This window comes from Hylaeus anthracinus, unplaced genomic scaffold, assembly GCF_026225885.1.
Source record: "Hylaeus anthracinus isolate JK02 unplaced genomic scaffold, UHH_iyHylAnth1.0_haploid 12002, whole genome shotgun sequence".
Classification (NCBI taxonomy): domain Eukaryota; kingdom Metazoa; phylum Arthropoda; class Insecta; order Hymenoptera; family Colletidae; genus Hylaeus; species Hylaeus anthracinus.
Window position 1 is genome coordinate 9,071,431 of NW_026534349.1, and position 24,732 is coordinate 9,096,162.

General features: G+C 43.9%; 2 long non-coding RNA genes across 2 annotated transcripts in view; one reads left to right on the forward strand and one right to left on the reverse strand.

Moving 5' to 3' along the window:
* LOC128892141 (uncharacterized) overlaps positions 1 to 24,732 on the reverse strand; it is a 78,761-nt gene that overhangs the window by 5,692 nt on the left and 48,337 nt on the right. The gene's annotated exons all lie outside the window — the stretch shown is intronic.
* On the forward strand, positions 15 to 8,589 carry LOC128892143 (uncharacterized). The gene is made up of 2 exons (XR_008461016.1): positions 15 to 90; positions 154 to 8,589. It is a non-coding gene; the product is annotated as an uncharacterized LOC128892143 (long non-coding RNA).

Genomic DNA, 24,732 nt, shown 5'->3' on the forward strand with positions numbered 1-24,732 from the left:
TCTGCTTTCCCCGGGAGCCGATGGAAACGCGAGAGGATTTCGCACGATGCCGCGGAACTCGCGTAGCGTTAACGATTTTTCAGCTAACTTGTAAGCTTTAACGCGTCTCAACGTCTATCGTCTACGCGATTAAACTTAAGGTTCACTTTCCAGGCTAATATGATTCCAAGTATCGCGAAACACCAGAAAGACGAAAGCCAATCCCGTCGTCCCGGGTCCACGTTCACGGATTGCGAATCGTTTCGTACAGGGTGAGTCGTGAATCGTCGCGATATTCGAGCTAGGTCTGTCCGATCAAAAAAGTAATGATTCAAACGAATGTTTCTCGACACATTTTCTTTTTATTAGACTACCAGAACTACACCGCTGACCATAAGCATTGTATTAGGACACTTGCATGGATACATTGTAATTGAAATTCGTTTAGAAATTCTACGAGTAACTACATTTACAAATACTCCAATTCTTCCAAGTTCCTTCATGGCTGCTGCCATAAAATGTAACGAAGTTATATTACTAATTTAACACGTTGAACGCCACGTCACCCGCACAAGGCTGACATGGATTTTCACTGAGGAATTAAAAAATTAATTCTGAAAATCAAGTGTTGAAAAAAAGCAAGTCTGAACAGGATTCATGAATTGTGATCGGCTTGTAAAACTAAATGCTAACCGCAAATATTAAATTAAATAACTTCCATTTTGTAATTGTTGCAAAAAAGTTAACGAAATAAACGTCAGCAAATGTATCAAGTGCCCTAATACTCGTGACCAGCATTTTTCTTAGAGATCCCATGGGAAAAGCTCGGTATCCCCGAGGCAAGCAACCCAGCTTCGCACAATAATAATAATAATCAGAACTAGTTGAAATATCGCAGGGCTGTTTTCACGACCCACCCAGCACGTTCTTGCAATCGCCGACCACGGATGTTTGTTCCATGAAATTCCCGTGAAAAACTTACGAAGTCGGCGAGGGTTTTTCTCGAAACTGTGAAACTGGTTTCAATTCGAGACTCTTTTTCCGCAAAACAGACACCGAAGATGTCGCGCTCGTTACGAGAAAACAAACGTGCCCCGGATAACAATGTCCAAGTGCTCTGTGAAACCGCGAGAACGTTATATACTTCTTTTTCTCTTAGTGTTTCTTAATTATCTCGCCACGTGTAATCAATGCCGGAAAGCCTCTGCGAAACAAAAGCGAACTCGTTAGAGGGGCGTTTGTTGCCATGCATATCGCAGTGTAATTATATTTCGAGGATTGTAACTTCAACAGTGGCCGGACAACCTTCGCGGCCGGCTGCCTTTCACGGAGTTAAAGAACACGTGAATATATATCCCTGAGTACATCCGTGTCATGCATACGAGCCCGCGGTCCAAATCATGGATACTTAATATTTCAAGTGGCAACGAAGAATGGGACGTTAGTCGAGCGATTTAACATATTTATTCGAAATTTTCAACATAATTAGTCCTCAAGGAACAGCGACTGCGCTGGAGTATACGTGCTTCTTTCGCTGGGTCTTTTAATTGAACTTGTTAGCGATACCTCAACCTCCGTAATCGAGTTTAATTTAAAGACATTCGCAGGGAAGGCTGTCGATGAATAATGCAATGGCAAATCACTGCGACTGGATTACCTAATTCTATTTTTCACCGGTCACGTTCAAACCCCCAAGAGTAATACTCTGGATCTACTTTAACAAGTTCATAGTTCCTGGCAGATTAAACAATGTAAGGATGGGTCATCCGAGCTTTAGGTACAAAGCTTAGAAGATTCACCCTGTATGTTTTCACTCCTAGTTTTGTCTTTTACCTCATTCACTGCCAAGCAAATGTAAAGCGTTTCGACTTGGGCGCCAAGATTCGATACAGATGTGCAATCTAAGTTATTATTTTGATAATAAAGAATATAGAATTTGTTGTTTTAAAAAAAAATTTACGATCTACTTTCGCAATAATTCCATTCAAAAGGCTATAAACTCATCCCTCGAGTAATTACTATAAATTTAAACTAGGAGACAGTAGTTGGCAGTGAATGGGTTAAACAACGAAAAGCGATTATTTTCATATTAAAATTATCCATTTCCTTTAAAATTTCTTTCTCTGTAAATAATTTCTAATATTCGGATATCCACTGAATTTCAAAGCTCGTTTCAAATTCCGCCATTCGGTGACAACGCGTGGGAAGATATTAGCGGGGGAATATCGCAGAGGAGGAGCAGTTTTCCGCGAGATGATCGAGAGAAATGTGGTCACAGGTTTCCACGAAAACGGGCGAGTCGCAGCGATACGTCATAATTAATCACGTCGCAGTCGGGCTGTATCGCTTTATTGGTCGCATTACACGCGACACCTGGCCTTTAACAGCGTCTCGAATTTCCCGAACGAGTGAAAAGAGACCCGTGGAATAAATGCGCGTCGATTTTAATCGAACGCACTCGGTTCTCCGGGCTACAAAATATCCCCCTGTGTTTCCGGTCGGTTTGATCCAATTCGCGATACGCCTTACCTCTTTCATCGTTTTCACACAGTCCGCGATTACATATTGACGCGTTTAAACCGATCAAAATGCAAAACACATCCAGCGCTGTGGGGGAGAGGGGAGGGAGGGGGTGGGTGTCATCGGGAAATATTTAACGTGGCGTACTTTTGCGAATTTTTCCCTCATTTTTCTCTATTTACGAGCCATCGCAGTTTCAAACGGTTCGCTCGATAAAAAGGTTACACAAATTGCAATCAACGTTTATGGGGGCGATAATTATAGGAAAATACCGCGAACGTGCTCGAAATATACACGAAATATAAACGTGCGTCCTGCGTCGAGGGTTGAAATAAATTCGAAGCGAATGATTGGTATTAAAGGGTCCGCCGTTTGGCGAATCGAACGCGCATTCAATGATATGCGAGACTGAATTCGAAACTGTACCGATAATCGTAATTAATTTGAATATCAAGCGCGCGCAACTTACGTTCCACTCCGTAATCCGAGGAGAGCATCGAGAATAATAACGGGATCGGGTAACGATCGCGTATTTACCGAGATCGTTTCGAGACGAGGATAAAGAGGGGGATAATTTATACATCGACGTAACTAAAATACAAGTCAGAAGTGGGCACGATAATGAAAACCGTTCTGTTTTCTGTCCCTCGTTGCTCATGAAACATTCAAGAGCTCAGACAAAAGCTTCTTCGCGAGACGATCGTCTCTTTCTCTGCCACTGTACCGATCGACGAATACCACTTCGGCTCAAGATGGCTGGACGAGTACCGGTCGAGAGACGAAAAAAACAAGAGGGAGAACGGAATAAAAATGCCGCAGAAGTCGTGGTTTTCGAGTGCGGTTATTATGCTTTCCAAGATTTTCGAAGGCTCGAGCATTGTTTCGCTACCCGAAAAGGGCCATGCTCGTGTCTCGAGCCGAGGCGAAACACGGGGCTACACTGCGCGGAAGACAAATGAACGTTCTTCCCCAGCGGCGTGGGCTGAGCGCCAAACTAGAAACCACCCCTTCCCCGAGACCTTCGTTTCCTTTCTTCTACGCCCTCTCTCGTTTCTGGTCATCCACCCAGCCCCCTGAATCTCTTTCTTCTCCTTTTCCACCGGCCACTTGCTCTTATTTCCCTCCTTTTGTTTAATCCCAGCTTTTGCACCCGTACCACTACACCCAGTGGTGCACACGATCCGACATACCCGCTGATCCCCTCCTCTCATCGAGATTAGATCCCCAAAATAGAGTCACGAATTCGAGTGTTCGCAAATCTGAGAGTGGAATTTACCAATCGTCGAAACTGTAGCACTTTTAATTAGTCAAGACGCTCTCTGAACCTGATACAAATTTTTCTGACGTATCTGCAAAGACTAACAGCTTTGAGCACATTTTTCTTCTATCCACGCCTTTAGTGCCGAGTACAATAAGAAATTTAAGAAAATTTGTTTAAATAAATAATATACAGCCCATAGAAGATACGTCGAACCAGGGACAAAAGTGCAAAGTGAAGCAACTGACATAGAACTGAACTGCAAGGAGAAAAAGAGCTATACGGCCCTGTATTATTGAATAATATTTGACCTAATAGCGCCAGGAGGTTGTGCACCACTGCCGCGCCCTTTTTCACTCTCATTCCTTCAGCCTGCTCTGACCCTTTCATTACTTTTTTTTCTTTCCTAACCCCCTTCGTCGAGCCACTTTCACCGTCGCGACTCGGAATCGACCACATTCTATTCCGCCTCTCCATTCAACGATCAGAAAGTTTCACGAAATTCATTAAAGACGCGTTTTAACTTCCCTCCCGATTTGCCCGCTGGTCGAACACGGCGAATCGGTTTCCGGTCAGCGTTTCTTTCGCTACGACCAGCGTTTTCCAGCCGCCGACTCGCGAATCCCGCCACCGTACCGACTTCCTGGCTAACCGGACAGGACAAGAGAGGGATGATTCTTTTGTCCTTTGAATTCCTTTGTGCACCGCGAAACTTCGACTGGAGTTCCTTTGCCGGCGATCGCTGAAAGAACCGACGCTGCAGCGACGAAAGATCAATTTACACCGGAGACGGATTCCGTGACTGCGAGAATTCCCCCGCTGATCGAAAGACGCTGCGAATCCATGAAAGGAACACCGCGACCATAAAATTCGTCGTAAAAATTGATTTTTCTGTCGAAGCACCCGTTGTTAATCCTTTCGATACATTGGGCGAGATATCTCGCTACTAAAACGTAATTTGTATGATTTTATGAACGATACATCCCGTCCGAGTTATGGACGAGATATCTCGCTACCAAAATGTCGCTTTTGTGATGCTATGGACGAGGTATCTCGTGTCGCAATTTCTGTTATGAGATATCTCCTACGAATTACATTTTGGTAGCGAGGTACCGTCTAGTGTATCGAAAGGCTTAACTAAACTTTATATTCGAGATTCCGTGGAACTGTGTTAAGTTCTGGAATTTCAGAGAATGCTACAACTTAAATTCTAGGAACAGTCAACTTACTACCATTAAACATTTTCAATATGACATGCGTCTACTATTCATGGCAGAAGCAATAAATTTGGGTAAAAAAATTATTGCTTCTAGCATCGATGGTAAGTGCAACTCGCGTAATGACTTTTAATTAAAAATTGTACGGTACGAAGAGAACCCACGTGGAGCTCTCTCGATTATCAAAATAAATGCTTCGAGGCTAAACTACATATGTATAAAAGACTGAGTGCACTTGGACTTCGAGCTGGTGTTGCCTACATCCGATCCGTCTATATTTTCATGAAAAAGTTGGTTTATCGAAAATATAAAAAGGTAAAAGAAGATATTGGCTACTGCGCGGATAGCATTCTACGGATACAGTGAGTTTACTGCTTGCGAGAAAAGAGTTTCGAAGATTTACTCGTTCTACCGACGATGCATCGCGCGTATACATCAGTAATATTTATTACAATGGGACCGAGATTGCTTTGGCCTAGCAGATACAGCCGCGCGAGTGCATGTATCATAACAAACACAACCGTACGCACACAAACGCACACGCAGAGACGTGGTTGCGGGATACGAGCGCGCGGCTTGTATAAAGGATGCGCTTAATCGTACGTCGGGTTGAAGCGACCACGAAGATAACGCGAATCGTTACTCTATCGAGATCCGTCGATCATTAATTTCGATTAAACTTGCGTTAAATCATTCCGCGCGGGTAAATTCGTTAATAAATTGTTCTCAACAAAAGCTTAACACAAATGTACGTTCCTCCTGGGCGAAGATAATTCACGACGAGTCTCGATGCTCGAGCAACAATGGATCTCGCGAAAACGACGCGTACGTTGCCCGCGCAAGAGTCGATCAACATTTACCAAAGGATCCGTAGACTAAACGACCCTATTAATTACGTCACGCACTAGTCGCTAAGCTCTATCGATCGATAACTATTTGTAACGTTAAGAAACGATTAATAGGCGTTATACATACAAACTCACGGTTAAGGGATAAGGTTTTGCTCACGGAACCCAGCTGCACTCGCCTTTCTCCGTCGTTTTCTTCCTTGCTCGTTCTTTCTTTTTCTTTTTTTCTTTCAACCCCCACCCCAGCAATTCACGAGCCAACCGAGCGCAGCTGGGTTAAGGATCAGAAGGATCTGATTAAATTGCTCCTATAAGATGCATCCGCAGGTGCGACGCCGGCTGGGCTGGCTTCTCGACGAGGAAATGCATATCCTGAAATCGACGATTTTTTAAGGCGGCTTAGCACGTCCAGGAAATTGCATTTTTCAAATTTGCCCTCGACGCGTCCACGGACTCCTTCCGTGAATTAATTGGCCAACTCGGACGGGACCGTTTGCTCGTTGAATAACGCGTTCTCCGACCGTTTCCCAGTTTACTTTGCCCGGCGATGGCTCGGTTCCAGTTCGAGCGAGACAACGCGCACCCGTGATTTATCATTTCGAGTGGTTCTCGACGAAACGTGAAATTGTTTTCGCGTTTCAAGCGTCATTGCGTCGCGATCTATAAGCAACACGCGGCGTCTCGATCTCTACTGGGAAACGGAGCTACGAGTTCCTGCGACGATCGAGGTGCGACGATCGGGATAAATAATTTCACGAAAAGGAGTTTCGTTATTTAGTCCCACTACTGTCAGTCACTTCGACCCTTCGATTTTCAATCATAATCGAGGTAAATTCGAAGAAAATTTTTGATATTTTTAATAGTTCGTATCTGGTTGCAATTGTAACGTTTTGCAAAAGGGGGCAATTAACTTGAATATCTCATCCGAGTGTAATTATATTTGTGAAACACAACGCAGTAAGTAATTATAATATCGAGACGTCCAAAAAACATTCTTGTCAAAATTTTACAATTTGTATTCAACCAAAGAAAAATTTTCTATTCAGATATCGAATACAAAACAGTTCGTTCGATATTCGACGCTGCATTAAACACTAATTACTCGAGTATTTAATTTTCGAACCCTGTTCTAAAGGACGAAGAAGTGTATTCGGTATTTTGGACGTATTCAGCCACCCCCGACTCGGACGAATTGAAACGAGAGTGCCGGCTCGTAGCTGCGGACCGGTAGTCTGAGATTTTTTAATATTTCTATCGACAGTCCTCGAAAAGTATACTGAAAGTGCATAATCAGAATGTCTCGACCGAATCCGACGAATATCGACGGAATGGGGGAAGATTTGAAGCGCGGCGTATTTGCATACTCGAAGCGACGGGGAAGGTCGTCGTTGTAATCGATTCGGTTAGGGCCTTTCGCCTCTCAGATTTATCTAGATAATTATATTCGGTAATTCGTAGGAATGGCGGAAGACGAGATCGTGCGCACGAGACGTGTATTTATATACATATTCGGACGTATACGCGCGCGTATAAGGGGTGTGTATAAATATACGTTGCCCGACGAGAGCGATGAAAACTCGAACAGAAAAGTATTATAAATATAGATATATGAATATATAAATTATATATATTATATACATACTACAACTAACGCGTAAGGTGTAACTATCCGTTGGTACATATCGCACTTACAACCGGTAGGAATTAAAGAGGATGCTTCGTGAAATGGAAACGAAGCGTCTGAAAGTGTCGACGGAAATCGAATGATCGCCCTGGAAGGAAGATCGAAAATATTACATGGCGAAACAGGAAAGGGGACGATGCAGCGAAGTATAATTGAAACGAAGCTCCGATCAAGCGACTTTTCATTTGAAGTGATTCATATTCAGGCGGTTCTTTTCGAACAATATGGAGAAAAGTATTCAAATAAGATCTTATTCGTTATTCGACAGGAGTCAGCGAAGAATAAATCACGATCAAGAGGTATTCATAGCGCAGTAATAAATTGGCCGTCGCGTCCTACTTTCATTCCAATGATTATTCGAACAAGAATTTATTTCGGTAAAGCCGAACCTTAACTGTGGAGTTTCGTTTCTCTCGCAAGTGTCGCAGCATCGTTCGCGATCAATATTCGCGGTTATGGATCAGAAATAGGCAGAATGATAAATGACGAATAAGAACTCTGTATATTCAGTCGATGAAACAGTTGCTCGAGTGAGCTGATATTCATGGAACAAATTGATCGTGTAATTCGGACTGCAAGTTTTACTAAGCGCAAATAGCGAATCGATAAATTTTTTTTTTATTCATTCTTCATTCTTATCTAGACGAGAATTTTGTCCATCTCTGTCGCAGATCATGCTCGCGTCGCAGTTCACGCGCAACAGCATTTTGTAGATTTTATACCTCCGAGACGAGAAGCCGTTCGATCTTCCTTCCCACGGATTGCTTCGCGAGCGATTCAAAGTAACCGCAAACTCTCGCGAGATTTAAAGGACGAGAACAAAAAGGCAGACGGTGTATCAAAATAAGGATTTGTTTGTCCCCCTCTCCCCTTCGAGCCGACTGTACAGTATAGAGCGTATCGGGAGCGAACGTAAAGGAACAAAAGTGAACGCGCGTGTGCGAGTGAGTGATTAAACTAAAATCGTATCGAATGGATGGCTTGTGGTGCACACAATTTGTAAATGCGGACACGATGACATCACGAAGTCTCGCGACACAACGAATATAATAAAGAAAAGAAAAGTTCTTCGTTTTCTACACACCCGATGTGATCTTTTTATTCACCCACCCTTCGTATAATTTAATACAGATATACAGAAGGAAATGAAGAATACGAATACGAGATTCTGCGTCACCGTTTAAAAGGATTATGAGAAATTTTAATCCACGTTAATTCTCCACTGGCTATTCCGAAGTTTCATAGAAATTTTACCAGAAATTAATACCTATAAAATTTCCCGTCGCATAGTGATTGCTGGTTGTCGATTTTGATTTTATTCCTGGAATTAAATTTCATCGATAAAAGGGGAGTAATTCAGCCGTTTCGAACCGAGTCATTAAAATCGCACCGCATGCATAATCTGTTTAACATCGAATATGAAAATGTAAGCTCGCGTCATTGTTTGTAGCGATAAAATTACCGGACAATCGGTTTCATTATACGTCATTACGTTACGTTAGATACAATTTTCTAGACATAAATTAAAATTAACGCGATTCGAAAGGTACAACGTTAAAATTGACCACGCAGGGAATCCATTAATCCAACGGCGCGCCATTGGCCACCGCGAAACGTTATAACGGCGAATATATTTTACATATATTTCTACGTGGAAATATCTGGGCACACCCCCCCCTCCCCCCCCCGTCCTTGGCAGCCGTGCATCCTAAAACAAATTGATAAATCATCCCCGGACGCGCATGGCTCTCGCATTGGTTGTTTACTTCATTCGCCTCGTCAGCTCGAGCCAGAAAAAAATACCGGGACCGGTATACGTTTGCATATTTTATGCCGTCCCCCGTGCATACGGAACATGGCTATGAATTATATGTAGACGCATAAGAACAGCCCTCCTGCTGTTCTTTTTCCATGACCCACAACGCTCGCAATCCTCTTTCTTCGCCCTTTTGATTGTCCTAAGCCGGACGAGACGTTGAAAATGTATAAGCACCGATTCGCGGAACAATGTTCGCGTTATATTCGATTTATAGAACGGAAATGAATTTCAACATAACGAAATTTGCATGCTATAGAATACATATTGTACACTATAGAGCGACGAAAAATAATACCGGATGGTAAGTGTACTCTGTGGAGAAGGAAAGATTAACTTAGGGGTGGGCTCAGGTTTTGGATGACCAAAAAACAGTAGGAATTCTTAGATGAAATAATATTATATAAAATAATATGAAATAATATTAAAAATGAAAGCGTAAGACTTCGCGTGCTCCGAACGTTTCGCGGAGCACTCTCGCCATAGAGTAGACAAGCTGTTTATGTAAACACTGTGCAAACCGACAGTTATCAAATTTATAAAAAAAAAGAAGAAAAAAACCAATGAACCGTGTACTCAGAGCCGCTGTGCCCGACCACAAAGTTAATAGAATATGTCCGTGCTGTGTGCCAGACAACGCGTCAATTACCAGCGATCCAGTTACCTTTGCGATCAAATAAATATCGCGTTCGATATCGGCTAACCGAAAACTATACATAAATATATGTGTGTTGTTTTTATTTCGTTGTTTTTTTCTGTTTCGTTTTTCGTTAAATAGGCAACTGGCCGAAACGCAATTTTTCTATATTTCTATGCTCGGCGCGGAAATAAAATACACGCGTCGCGGCGATAAATCGTCGTGGCGGTTTCTAGCGTTTTGTTCTGGACAACGGTCGTGAACAAAGGATGCCCGTCACGCTCGGTTTTCGATTCAAAACGTCGGTAGAATTTTGCCGCTGAAAATTTTCATTACGAATCCGTCCGTGTTTTTCGCTGTTTTTTTTTGTTTCTTCTCCTCTGTGTGTGTGTGTGTGTGTGTGTGTGTGTGTGTTGTCGTCCCCACCACGGCGACTCGCTTACCAGGTATGCGTGACTCTTTTCCTTTTTGTTTTGTCCCTGCGCGACACGGCGCGGCGGATCGGATCCTCCGACGCGATCTCCACGGTAAATCATTTCGATTCGAAGCCAAATCCGCGTGTACGGGACCGAAAAACGAAAACCGGATCCGTTTCACTACGCTCGATCCGTCGACAAAAGTTTAAAAAATTCGTACGCCCCCAATCGGATTTCCTGACCGAGCGGACAACCGTTTGGTTAAAAGCGTCCCACCGATTATTTATGGATCGACCGCGAGCGATCCTTCCCGATTCTCTCTGAACCGTGATATCTGAGGTACGTCGATCATATTTGTCGCGAGGATTCGCGATTATGTTCGTCTCTGACGATGTTTGTGCTTCTTCGACTCGAGCGCGTCGAATATAGGTCGAGGAACAGGGATGTTTTTTACGAACATCTGCTACCTTATCGGTTCCGATATAAATCGATCAAACATCTGCAGAGATACATTTTTAATAAGCGTATTATCGAGGTTCTCTTGAAAACAACAGTTTTCGAGCGAGTGCTCTTAGTCTGAGCAATAATCGACTAACAAGGAAAGCTTTCGTAAGAATCACTCTTCCTTGGTTTAATATTCATCATTTTGTTTGCATAGCCATTTTTAGATTTTGGCGGAATTAAAGAAAAATTGACAATAACTGCAATTATCAATTTTGCTATGATGTAGACGTTTTGTATAACTGGAGAACATAATCGTGAATATATTTTGTATTTATTTCTATGTTACAATATTTAAAATGAAAACGTATATACCACTACCCCCGAATAGTTAAAAATCGAGAAAGCATTTGTCAAATATCAAATAAACGTGAGAAGCACGGTACGGTTCATTCTTTTGGACTACATTTCGGATCTGGGAGAAATACAAAAAAAAATAGTTTCGTCCAGCCAGCAGCCGTAATCGAAGCACTACGCGTCGTGGGAATTGAGAATTCTAGCGCGAGAGTGTGCTAAAATTCGATTCCACCGGTCTTAAATGACTATTACAGCTCATTGTTCGGGGAATTGACCGCGCGAAATCCAGAGCGCGCTGCTCCGAGCCGGCGATAAATCAATTTTCGCGGAAAGTACGCGCAGAAACGGCGGTAATTAAAGGTGTAGCTTCGGTTTCCGCGCGACCAGTTCCACGAAGAAGCCACGGATGGGAACGAACGATTCGTGAACTCGATCGATTCTCGCTCGCACCAACCGTACCTCGAATCCAATCTCGAGGAAAACGAACGAGGCGATCCCCGACGCTTTCCACGCTTCGAACAAATTCCCTCGCGACGATTTACTTGCAAAATACTCGCTCTCTAACCGTGGTGAGGAGACAACGACAATTTTCTATCCCGTTAAGTCCCCAGACGCAGCCGGGTACTTGTCGAAACCGCAGCCACAGTTCGCCTTAACTCTTCGGGGCACGCGATTCGAAAATAAAGCCAAACTGCGCGGAAAAATAGCGACGAGCGTTTTGATTTGTATACGTTTCTGTTATTGCTTATTTAACATTTAGAATTGGTTGGAAATATCGGAGCTAAGCAAACAGCGAGGCCTAACCCAGATCTAGCCCACCTATTCCTAAAAACTTCAAGGAAAAGATTATAATTTTGGTAACGAAGATGGAATTTCTTTTCGTGGAATGTGTCTCAGCGATAAGAAACCGATCACCGACACCTTATCGCATAAATTATATTTTATCTTTCGCAAAATAAAGTATTTCGCGGTTATTCATGTATTCATGAATTAATGAATGTTCGAGCTAAAGAATAAACCGCTGAGTCTTCGTAGTTATTAGATACTCCCATAAAAAGCATCGCGCGGAAATCCTACAAAATTTCCTTGACGATCTTTACAGAGGTTTCTTCCCAGGCTCACAAGCGAGCACTTCTTGATGGAAAAAGTGGTGTTCTTCCTCGAACAGAAATACGAAGCTTAACTTGATATTACAATTTTTTCTAATCGCGAATTTTTAAACGAGAGAAATGAAAAAGTTTAACCATTTCTATCCAGTTATCGGTACAAGGATTAGCGAATATTCCCCGCGGTAAACTAGGAAAACGGTCGGGTGTTCGTAGCCATCGCTGAGCACCGATGACTCGACCGAAAGCGAAAACTCGGGAAACTTCTTCCTTTCGGGGCTCTGGTTCGTTTTACGTAGGCCCCTGGCGTTTCTTTCGTCTTATTTTCGGTTCGACTCGCTCCAGAAGTTGGTTGGACGGCGATAAGCGTCGAAACGGTTCGTTAGGCCGCATACGGGCATTACGGGCTTCCGATACCAAAGTTAGCGTTACGACTCTCTGCCGCACGCCAGCTTTCCACCTCCCACACCAGGTAAGAACCCCGATTTTCATCACGTCGTCGCCCGTCAGACCTGGCCAACTTCCTCGACGCTCGTAAAAACCAGCCTTGCTTCTTTCGCGTTCCTAACTCGTTTATTCGATTACGAGAAAACTGTTAATGCCCGGACGCAAGCCGGAGGTGCTTCGAGGAACCCATCACGGTCGATCTTAGGGTCAACGTTAACTTTTAACCTTTAATTTCATCTTTCGTTGTTATTCGGCTGTTCGAGAATCTAAACGCGTCATCTAAATATCGTTATTTGTCTGCTCAAGAAACTACTGTTGCGATGGTATGAAGATATCGCAACGATGTAAGACTGCTCCTTTGATACGAGCTGGAAGCGAGGTCCCGTTCTTCCGGTTGTCATTCAAGAACCGGCAATTATTTAAAATGACGAGTATTATAGTTAATTGTGTTATAACGTTCATTGTATTAATAAACGTTCTGTGTTATTATTCACTTTAATAAATTCTGACTATGAAAATGAATACCACGTTGCTCACTATTAACGCGTGATCTTAATAGCATTATTCGATCTCGTTACTAGTCGATCATCTCGAATATCGTTAATCATTTTCTCATGATCACCCTTGAAACGGAGTTCGATACCATCGCTGGACGAGTCAAAGGAGATTCAAAGCTCGAACACTGGGTATCCAATCAGTGAATACGGGTGATCGATAACTAAATAGTTTGTTTGGCAAACCGAATTTGCAGCGCTCTCCAGGGATAAGATTACGTAGCTAAATCCGCGGACTGCCGCGAACATATGCGCGAAGAACCGAGTCTATTTTAAGTAGAGGTAGAGACTGGGCGGTCGTTTCTTCCGGATGTAACGCAACGAAACGAAATGGACGAGATTTCCAGGAGACAAGTGACGCGTCGAGATGCATCGGGGACTCGTCTCGTTAAAAAAGAAACAAAAAATACTCTACCCCCGTCGCGGATTTAAGCGGTCGCCGCGCTGTTTCGAAGAGCGTGGATCGAGCCAGCTGCGCCGGTTCCCAACGTCGAGCCGACTCGATCTTTCTTTTGGAACCGGTAGACTGCTTTTACGCAAGTCGAGGCACGAAACTCACTGGTGCCCGAGGAATCTTTTCTTTTGTCTTTTCCTCGGTACAGCGACGTCGAGTTTAACGGGGAACGGCTCCTTGCTTCGTCGCGAGGAAACGGCGCAGAATTTTCTCGACGGAGTAATGCGAGGTAAAACTCTTCGGAGGGATGAGAAAGATTACTTTTCTCATTACCTGTGTTCGTTCGTGCGTTACAGAGCATTTATTTAATTTTCCCGTGGCGTGGGGGGAGGGGAGCAAGCGCGCAAAATTGTCACCGTCTTGCGAAATTTCCGCGAGGTTTTTTCCGGATTCCTTCGGGGAAACTGTTGTCCTCCTCATTCGATTGACGGAAAGAAAACGTTCTCGACTAAAGTGGACACTCGCATGTCTGTGCCCGAACGAACGTTCTATTATATCCGGCCGTCCTTCAGAATCTCTCGGGGAATCTCGGAGGTCGTTTTGCTGACTGTGGTTTCCTCCGTTTCGAGGCGAACCGCTCGTAAAGTCGGCCTGTGTTTCCTTTGGTACGACGGCTTTGCTCCCCATCGACCCCCAAAGACGACTGATTCCCTTCGACGAGCGTCGCTCGTGACTTTTCGATCCACCCAAACAGCTTCTTCGTTGCTCTTTCGACCTTCTTTACATTCAGCACGAGCCCGCGGTAATCGTGTGACGCAGGAGAGCTTAACTTCGAACCGAAAAGGAATGGATGCGCAAAACCGAAACGAGCTGTTCGTTCCACTTTGTTCTCAAACTTTCAGTTATTTTTTTTTTTGTATTATTATAACTAGCTTCGGGTTCGTAGCTTCGTTAGTCCAGCATTAACCTTTAAATGCCCTGAGTTTCAAATTTTGATACCGGACTTTTAAATTGAATCGAACACTTGCGTTGGTTTGTTTTTAATATTTAGCTATATCTCCTCGCATAATTACAACATAAAGAAACAAAATGCGAAAAATGACTGGATTTAGATGAAACTCGGTATACAGGGGTTATTGAGGTCGCTGATTTCAAATCTGAACTCGAACTTTAGATATTCAAAATGGCGGATCCAATATGGCGGACTAAAATACAAAAAATGACTGAATTTAGATGAAATTGCTATACAGAGGTTTTTGAGGTCGCTGATTCAACGAATTGAGAGTATAAATGGATTCGTCGCGATTAATTGATCTTGGTCTGTGTTTTTATTCTCGAACATGAGCAGCCTTCAAAAGATCAGGGAAAAATCCTCACGTCGCGCGAGTGAAAAACGCCCACGTAACTTCGTCGCAAAATCTTGGTGTGGAAGTTTTTGCGTTTCTGTTCGGCCATCGTTACGTCACTCTTCGATAAAACTTCCGAGTTCTCGATCAGTCTCTTAGAAATAATTAATTTCAGACTCGAAGCGTGTTCCGAAATAAAGTTCCGCTGTCCCTTCGCGGCTGACTGTCTAAGCTTTTTCACCCTTAACTTCCTTCCGTGCTTCAGTCGCTTTTTCCCTCGCTCTTTTCGGCTCGGCTAACAACCGAAGACAATCGATTTTCGCGCTCTTCTTTCGCCCCCCTCGAGCCGGTTTTACTGCGCGAAACTATCTCGAAAACTTCGTATTTTCTGAACTTCGACGCGTAATCGAGTTCTCGGCGGGTACGTTTCCTCTATTTTAATTCTTATCGTAGCGTGTCCGGCTCTCCCGGTATTCGTGTTTTATTCCCCTCGGGTTGGAGCGGCTGGAAAACTTACAAGTTTTAAAAGTGATCCGGGGAAAATAATTAATTTCCGTCTGAAAAGACATTCTGAAACGAAATCCTTCATCGTTTCTCCACGACCGAGCGAAATCTAAGTTCGTTCCCGAGGAAGAGATACGCTGCGCAAACTTTTGTCTTTCTTTCTGCTACGAGTCTCCACGTTAAACAGGTAAAGAATGTTTCACGGATGAGTCCGGCAATTTTTCCTTCATAACGCCAAGATAAATTTACTTTACTCCCTCTACCTTTGAAACTTATCGATGTCGAGCAGGAAAAATAAAACCGAGCGCAGTTTCCGCGAGAGAACGCGGAATAAGTAACGTCGTTAAGGAAACCAGACGGGCGAATTGCTGGAAACATGAAATCCTTTATGGGAAACTGATTTCACCGAAACCAATACATGTAGATATGTTTAACGCATGCAAAAGATAATTGTCAGTTATCCTTGCGATCCTTATCCCTTAAATGCCCTAACTCTTAAATGGGTGAGTGTACTAGCTTTCTTTTTTTAAACTATTTTCTATTTTTCTATTTCAAAAATGTATATCAAGTAGTGCAAAAAATTATTACTATACGAAGTAATGAAAAAATGCGTCCACTTAAAATTTCTTCGATCTCAAAAACAAAACGCATCGATCAAAATGCAAACATTCTTCCCGACCGAGGAAACTCTACTCTCGCCTCTCCGTTGTTCGATCGAATGAAATCAAGGAATCGAGTTTATTCACCGACCTTTGTTTTCTAAATTCCCATCCAGTTAATACGTCAAGCTCTAGCGTCAACTTTTCTCATCGAGGCGTTATTCGCGACCCTTAAACGTTTCCCGACCTGTCTCGCTTCTTACGTTACGTTCCTCGATTTTACTTCTTCTCTTCTTCGCGACTGGTGGGTTCCATTTGTACATTAATCCTCCGCGAAAGACCGATGTTTTTTTACCTCCGGAGAAATCAAGCCACCTCGACGGCACGAAGTGCTCTTTCAAGTATTTTTATTTTCACCCCGACTTTCCCGGGGCTTTCATCTTCGTATCTGCGATAAGAACGGCTCTGCCGAGTCACCGATGGACGACCATCGGGTTCCCTGAATTAATTGTTCGATGTACCCGGCGCAGAAAAGAGCGAATAGATTGAATCGTTCCGATCGAACGCTCGCTGAGTCGAGGGTAACCGGCGACTTGAGATTGGACTCGTCGTTATCGAGAGCTAATCAGCATGTAAGTCGCCAGCGATTTGCTGCGAGAAAACCCTCCGTCGCTATCGTCGACCCGTTAAAACTCCACGCGTTAAGGTTTCTAAGCGATCTTTGCCGACAATAAGGCCTCATTACCATCGCTGCGAGTCGAAGGAAAGTTTTGGCAACTTTCCAGGGAAATGCAACCTTCAAACGGTGCTTACAGACACTAACCCCTTAGCCTCGGACGGGATTAAATTCTTCCAAGATGCACAGAAATTCGATGAAACTTCCTCCACTTCCTTTCTCCCTTTGGCGCTTTTTCCTCGTTTCATCTCGATCGGCGTAAGTTCGTTCCCAACAATTTTCAGCGTAATATTTTCATGCTCGGCGATGTCGTCTGGTTTCTTTGTTTCCCCGAGCATTTCTAATATTTTCCAGCGCGCTGCTTTTTCTTCGTGTCTCGCGGCCAGGGGCGAACGAAATCGCCCTTTTTTCCGAGCGTTATAAATGTAAGCGGCCGCTCGCGAGCACGAACGTTACCGGTGAAATTTTTACGAGAACCGCGACGCACCCTGCCCCCCGGATCCTGTAACTTTCTACAACTTCGCCAATTTTCTGTAATTAATTATTCCTGAATTTTTTAAATTTCCTGTTCCATTAATAAAGAGACCACTTTCCGCGAAACAATGTTACAACAGTGTTCTCTAAAAGAATATGTAATTTTCTACTCGCGGATACGTTCGGGTCGGCAAAGTTCTATCAGAGATGGATTCGTAAGTTCGAAAGCCGAAATTAGGGACCTAGAACTTCGAAAGGGCGCTAGTTCAAGTGAAACCTTTCGAATGAAAACCTAACTTGGCTACTTTAGGACACGTGCTCGCGGCTATATAGCTGTCGCAAAACTTTCCTCGTTCGTTTAAATATAGATTCTTGCGTCTGCAAAAATAGTTGTACGAGAAAATGGCGCGTAGGTCGCGAGGAGAGGGTCTTTTAAAAGAAGTATAGTATATAAAGTATTTTTAACAATCCGCTTTTTATGGATCGCACGGACGTTACAGGCGACTAGACGAGCAACGAAGACATCGACGCTTTTTACACTACCTTATCCTACCCGAGCCACCATTTTTTCTCACCTCCCCCTCCCCCCTCGCGTTCACAGACGTTCCTCGAGCTTTTCTGGAATTAATCCCTAGACACCTACTACGTCCTCCTAATTGCTTCCTGCAGGTAATACTTTCATTTCCATGCCTTCAAGCCGACTTAACGTATCTTCATTCTCCGGATCGTCCCAACGGCTTCATCACTGAGTCATTACAAGTTCCATCGGCGCGGAACCTTCCTTTTTCGCTAGATTTCATCTCGATTTGTTTAATACCTTCACCGCGCTTACCTATATACGGATATTACGCAGTCAACGTCTTATCCTTCTCGATTATGAATAATGTTGATAAGCAGACTGCAAGATGTGAAAAAATGTGCGAGCGTGTGCACAGAAATGTATACAATATTAACGATAATGTGTCGGGTTGTCTAGAAAGTTTGTGTCAATTTAAAAAAAAAAGTCAAAGACACATTTGAATTTCGATATAATATATTTATAAAATTGCATAGGTACCATTTTATTTCACAACCTATCCACCTTTTAAGGGTATAATGCATACACGTTATTTATTTTCAACTGACCACTTACTGAATGTCGACATAGACTTTCCAGGCTACCCAATACATTGTATGGTAAGACATGAATCTGCATAACGAACTTCGAGACTATTTTCATTGAACAAAGTCGAAGACATTTTTCGAACGAGAGCAAAATGAACGACGAATACCTAATAAAATTAATAAAATGACAAAATTCGTGCAATGTTATAAACTAAATCGCGAGAATTTTCCTGCGAAATAAAACGAAAAGTGCCATCCAACGAAAATTTGAAAAGCATTCTGAACACAGTCGCTGTTTTATCAGGCATTCTTTATTGGATTTCTCGCATTCACTCTTCCCGGTGACGTTGTTCAAGTATTTTCGGAAAAGACCGAGGTTACCGTAATTGTATTTCGTTCTTAATGTAGCGAGATTAAATTTTTTTGTATCGGGAGACCCGTAAAATGTTTAAATATTCGGCAAAGCCCGGAGAACGCCGAAAAAAAAAGCGCACAGAGACCTTTTGACCCGTGTAACGAGTTTCATCGCCGGACGGGTAACAAACGTTACGCGATCGTGTTTTGAAAACCCGATACAAAACGGTGGTACTTTTTATTTATTTGAAAGAAAATTGCAGGAACGACGAACCGAACCGTGCGTGTCCGTTTCCATTTTGTGTATCGGGGAAACGAAACAACTGTTACGACTCGCGTTTAAATTACGCGCTTACTACCTAAACACCGTTCGCAAAACAAACGGGAACGGGGGAACGAGCGCGACGCTTTGAGCAATCCCGTGAAATAACAACTTGTGTAATTTTCTCAACTGACAAATATTTTCTAATTATTCAACCGCGGCGTCTGCCAGCTCGCCCGTATAATTCGCCGTCAATCATGCACGCGGTTGTACAAGTTTCGCGTCCGTTGCGATGGGCGGACGGCGGATCCAAAACGGATTTGCGCGATTTGTGTCGGGGAACGTATTAGCAATAACTAAATGATGGATGTGTCAATTAAAACGGTATACGGATCGCTAGCTGAAAAAGGGACGAATTTTTAAATGATGTACTTTATTTCAAACGATACGCGAAGAACTCAAGGATGCCTTCGGATCTTGGTTTTATGACAGTCCCCCAATCTTCTTGAAAAAGAAATAGAAAGAACCAGAAACGTGGCTTCGTCCTCTATCCGCTAAATATGTACACTATGCCTCTACGTACAACCTCTGACCATCAAATTAGGACCACGTGCAAAAATTTCACTCTTCGCGCTTGTTTATTTGTTACATGTTTCTTCAGTATCACCACTATGTTCAGCATATCAAATAAACACTACCATCGCGGTATTTTGCAATAAACATGTACTTTTTTTTCGTCCGAAAAGCATTAACTCGTTTTTAATTATTCGAGCGCACACGATTCACTTATTACGAGAAAAATTGAACGTAAACGCGTTTCCGCGGGTCGTAAATAATTCTTCTTTATGCAACCGCCCCTTTTTATCTGGGTCGCCACAATGACATCGATACCCGCCAAACGAAACAATGACTAACAGGAACTCGATAAATTAACGATAAGCGCGATCGGGTCGCTAAAAATGTTCCGAGGGGTGGAAACGTCAGCGACTGAATAAAAAAAAAAAAAAAAGAAAACAAAGGAACCGCGAGACTCGATACACCGCGGCGGAGGAAATTTCATTTTTAGAACCACGCGTCTGGTTAAAGAGTAACGAGATGAAATTGAAGATCGCTTATGGGATCGTAAATAATTAAATGTTCCGCCTGTGTTTTCCGTAGTCGGCGATGAATTAACGATAAACTTCCCCGGGGCCGGGCGAGACAAAAATTGGTTTATCCAAACCGAACTAAATGGAAGTAGGTTCCCGATTGTTTGCCTACTGGCTATAGAAAAGGTCGGGAAGTAATGAACCTAACGGGCGGACCTAAAAAAGGAAAAACCGCCGAGTGCGGAACACGTCCCCCGGGGTCCCCTAGGATGCGTTCTCTTTCCACACCCCCGCGATCCACCCCCGTCCGCACGGAGTTTTCGTTACCAGCGGTTGAATAGAACGCGCAATTTAATTTAATTAAATCCCAGTTGACAAAAAGTTTTGCTTGAATTTAAGTGGAGCTTTTCACGCGGCACGGCGCACGACGAAAACCGCTCGGGCCAACAACAGAACCCAGAAACTTATCAGCAATTCCTTGAAAAAAGTCTTAACCGGTAGGATGGAGGGTGGGACGGTTACAGTTTTTTAGTTTCAGGTTCGCCAACGACAGTTTCGACCGCATTGTACCGACGGGTCCATTAATTCTTGCCATTTCAGGAGAATACCGCGCGTCAAACGCATCCCCTTCTCCTTCAGGGGCCGAACTTCTGCTTGCCCAACGAAGCAGTTTTGCTGCGCGGAGGGAATGATTAGAGAACAATGCTCTATCGACGGTTTCGCCAATATTCAAACTTCATAATAGATTATCGATGCTACAATTAAGCTATTGTGGTATTTATGAAACACGAATCAATACTCTTTGCGAGTAAAATCCGGTACGTTTAAACTATATACAAGAAGCCATATGAATGGACATAAAATAACAATTGTCCGACGAATCCGTCGGAATATTTTAAATTTTAAGTGGATCATTTACTCGTGGATTCGATAAGTATTCGTTAAACGATTAATTCTGGTAGATTGAATGTATCGGGGAAAGAAGGAGAAGACTTTTGCCCTCAACATTTAGATTCCTCCTCCTGTGTAAAATACTATATTATATTTTATATTTTAAATTTAAAGTGGATTATTTATTCGTGGATTCAACAAGTATTCGTTAAACGATTAATTCTGATAGATTGAATGTATCAAGGAGAGAAGGAGAAGACCTCTGGTTCCAACATTTAGATAGCTCCTTCTACATAAAACACTCGAGTATAACATTGCTCGAAATTATAGATAACCGATAACTTGCAATATATTCGCAATTATCTTTGACACGCCAGAAAAACCAGACCGATAATAGCAGCCTACATTCAGAGGCTACATGACGTCCCACGGAAAGCGATCTTCGAAATGTCGTATTTCCGCGAAACGACAGGTACCGATGGTGCCATTTTTAAGTGGACGAGATTAAGCAGAAATTCACGCGAACGTGAACGTGTAAAAGAATCGGGAACAGCCCGAAGGGACAATACTCGTTGTAACGGATGGACGAGGCGTTTTCAAGGAATGACGCGTCGGCCGGCGATAAATCGCCGGGGTGAATTCGGTCGAATCACGAGCGGAACCCGTTCGACAAATTCAGGCGGTTCGTACGGCGGAGAGAAACACGTGCTAGGAACCGGCTATTTCAATATTTCACGGTGAACACACGTTACGGAAGAGGGAGGACACACGGATAGGGATAAGTCGCCGGAACAAGAGAGATTCCTCGAGAGTTCGAACACGCTGGCACAGTCAGTTGGATAGTTAGTATTTACTGGCCGGGAATAGAGATACGTATACATCCGAGGTGGCGCAGCGACCTTAGCTCTGTAACACAGCCGCAACGAGAGATCGCGAAAGGCCTCCTTTCCCGGAGCAAAGTTCCTCTGGAACCGCGACACAGGAATTGTACGGATATTACAAAACACGGCAACGCACGCTTAACCGTTTGCTTTGCTTTGCTTTGCTAGTTGCTACAGCAACTCGAGCGAAATGTTATTAACGGCGAAGTCGCCGGGGCCTCGCGAGGAGAAACGTTAGGCGGAAAAACGACACAGTCGATCTAGCTGCGAGACGAAGCAATCAGCGCGAGTAGATGGAACCCGGGCGCAGAGTGTTCGGTGTTTTTGGCAGTCCTTATCCGACCGGCTTAAACAATGCCATCGAACGACACGATTGCGCAGACAGACTGCTGTCGCGTGCACGCGGAAGACGCTTTTCAATCAGACTTAAGAGGCACGTGACTCTTGTCAAAGCTGTATAGATTTCATCGAAATTGTTTGCATGTCTTCCGTACTTTTCGCGGCGAACGAGTTGACGGTCCTCGTTTGATAGATTCGATGGATCATTGCATCGTATAAGATTTTTCGATAACAAAGCGTGAGACCAAAACGTGATGTTCACAGTTGGTCCGGACAATACAGTTTTAACCCGAATATCAGACCACGAGTCTATCACGTGGTTGTAGTTTGAGGAGTTAATTTAGTCAAACTTCTCCAATAGACATAGAGGGTACGAATATTTACGGAATTTACTGTAGGTCGCTACAAAGAATTAAATGCCCAATTTCGCCCTTCTCGAGTTTCAAGTACATCCATCGGTCAGATACAAAGTAATTATCCCATAGAGCGAGCTACACACAATTGAAATTGTAGCAAAGGGGAAGGGGTTGCTAGTCGAACAACCCCCAGAAGCATTTCGCGAGCAGACATCGACTGAAGAAAATTTATAGTCGCGGGTGTACGGTGTACCGGGTGACCGAGGAGAATGGTATTATTCCTGAAGGGGTCGTAGGAAGCTGATGGCGTTCACCACGGGCTATTGTTCGTGGCTGGACGAGAGGAACTATTAGACGCCTAGTTTAGTGGTTACTGGCCCCAGGTTGGTTCGTACCGTCTCGCACCGGCGTCGACCTCTTCGTTCAACCCCCGACTCTGGCTTGTTCCGCCTGTCTCGAGAAACGAGAGACGCCTCCGGGAATCGAAAGGCTCCGCACTGCCGCTGGCCACTCGTTCATTGTCAACGATGTCTCGCCCGTATTCATGCTCGCATTGTAATAAGCTCCTCTACATTCTGACGACGACTTTCGAGCCAACCCCCTTTTGTTAAGAAAACTTTCGATGCCGTGGACACTGTCTCTCGTTCGTCCCTACGGATACTTTATGCTTCGTTATATTCCACCAGGACCGCGAGAGTCAGATGGCGAAGATTTTCGTTTACGATATTGCCTCCTCGAAAACAAATCGAAACCACCGAATTCCACCAACGCGGGATCGAGCACGAGTCTCTCCCCGAACGTGGTCGAACTCGAAAGCTCACGGTTCGAGTAAATGTTATCAACGGATCAAAAGAAGCAGGGTTTACAAATAGTGTAAACTTCGTAACTACTGATACTTTAACTACTGATATTTTAACACGTCACAACACACAGACGATTTTGTTTTTTTTTTGTTATTATCAAATTTTTGTACTTTTTATTATCGGCAGTAGTTCATTTAGAAAACACGATATCGATGACTCCATTTCAAATATCTTTAGCGCGGATCTATCCAAAAATAGACCCGTTGCTGTATTTAGGACGATTGTTTTTGCGTAGCCGAGGTGCATAAGAATTACTCTCCATCCGAATTAACAGAGCAGGCTGGCGGAAAGAAGCGTCAGTTTTTGGAGAGAAAGAGGGCGAGAGAGCGAGGAGACAAGCGAGGACAATTGAGGATGAAAAGGGAACAAGGAGAACGGTGGTAGCCCGCAGGTCGTTAGTCAGGATAATTAATTCCGAGAGCGAGTATTAGCGGAGGCTCACGGACTCGTCGGGTCTCCGAGGTGAAAGGCGAGATAGATCGTCCTGGGGGCAATTTTCGTTTTCGATGATCACCGAGTCCCGTCTTACCCCGGCTCCTTAGCGTATCCTCCATCATTTCTTACCCGCCACGAGCGTTCTGTTTACGCAGACGGTGTCGTCCTCGGTTCGTCCAATAAAAATCATTTATTTCCTCGACCAGACAGAGGAACGCTAATTTATAGCTCATTCCTTTGAACCCTCGAATGTTAACGGTTGGTTTCGCGCAAAAGAAGGTACGTTGAATCGCCGAGAAACGGCGTTTTGCTTTTTTTCACAACTACTTCGAACGATCCCCGATAACGACGCATCAAAGCAACGCCGATACTTGGAATTCTACCGTCGTCCTTGGGAGCCGTCGAGTGGACGTCGACGATCTAGCACGCGAATCCAAGACCAATGCTTCGTTCCCGAACGGAATAATCCGAATCGACGATATTCGACGTCGTATTCTCGCTTCGTTGACGACGAGGCTCGTTCGCATTTCAACCGTGCGACAAAAGAAGAGATTCCTTCGACCGGCTCCTCCCGCGAATTCGTTAATCGTCCAACGTCACCGACGGAAGAAGATGTTATTCGGGATCCTGGCGTGTCGGTAGGGCCAGATTCTTGAAGATCCACGAGTCATTTGTTCCGTTGTAAATACCGTAGCGAGGATCGGAGCAGAAGAACGACGGAAGGGGAGGAAAACGCCTCTATCCCTCTCGACTGTGGCTGGTCCCTCCTTCTCCCGAGGGACAACAGCCGGGAGAAAACTCGAGGGTGGAACGGGACACGGTGAAAAGGGAGGAGATAGAGAGAGAGAGAGAGAGAGAGAGAGAGAGAGAGAGAGAGAGAGAGAGA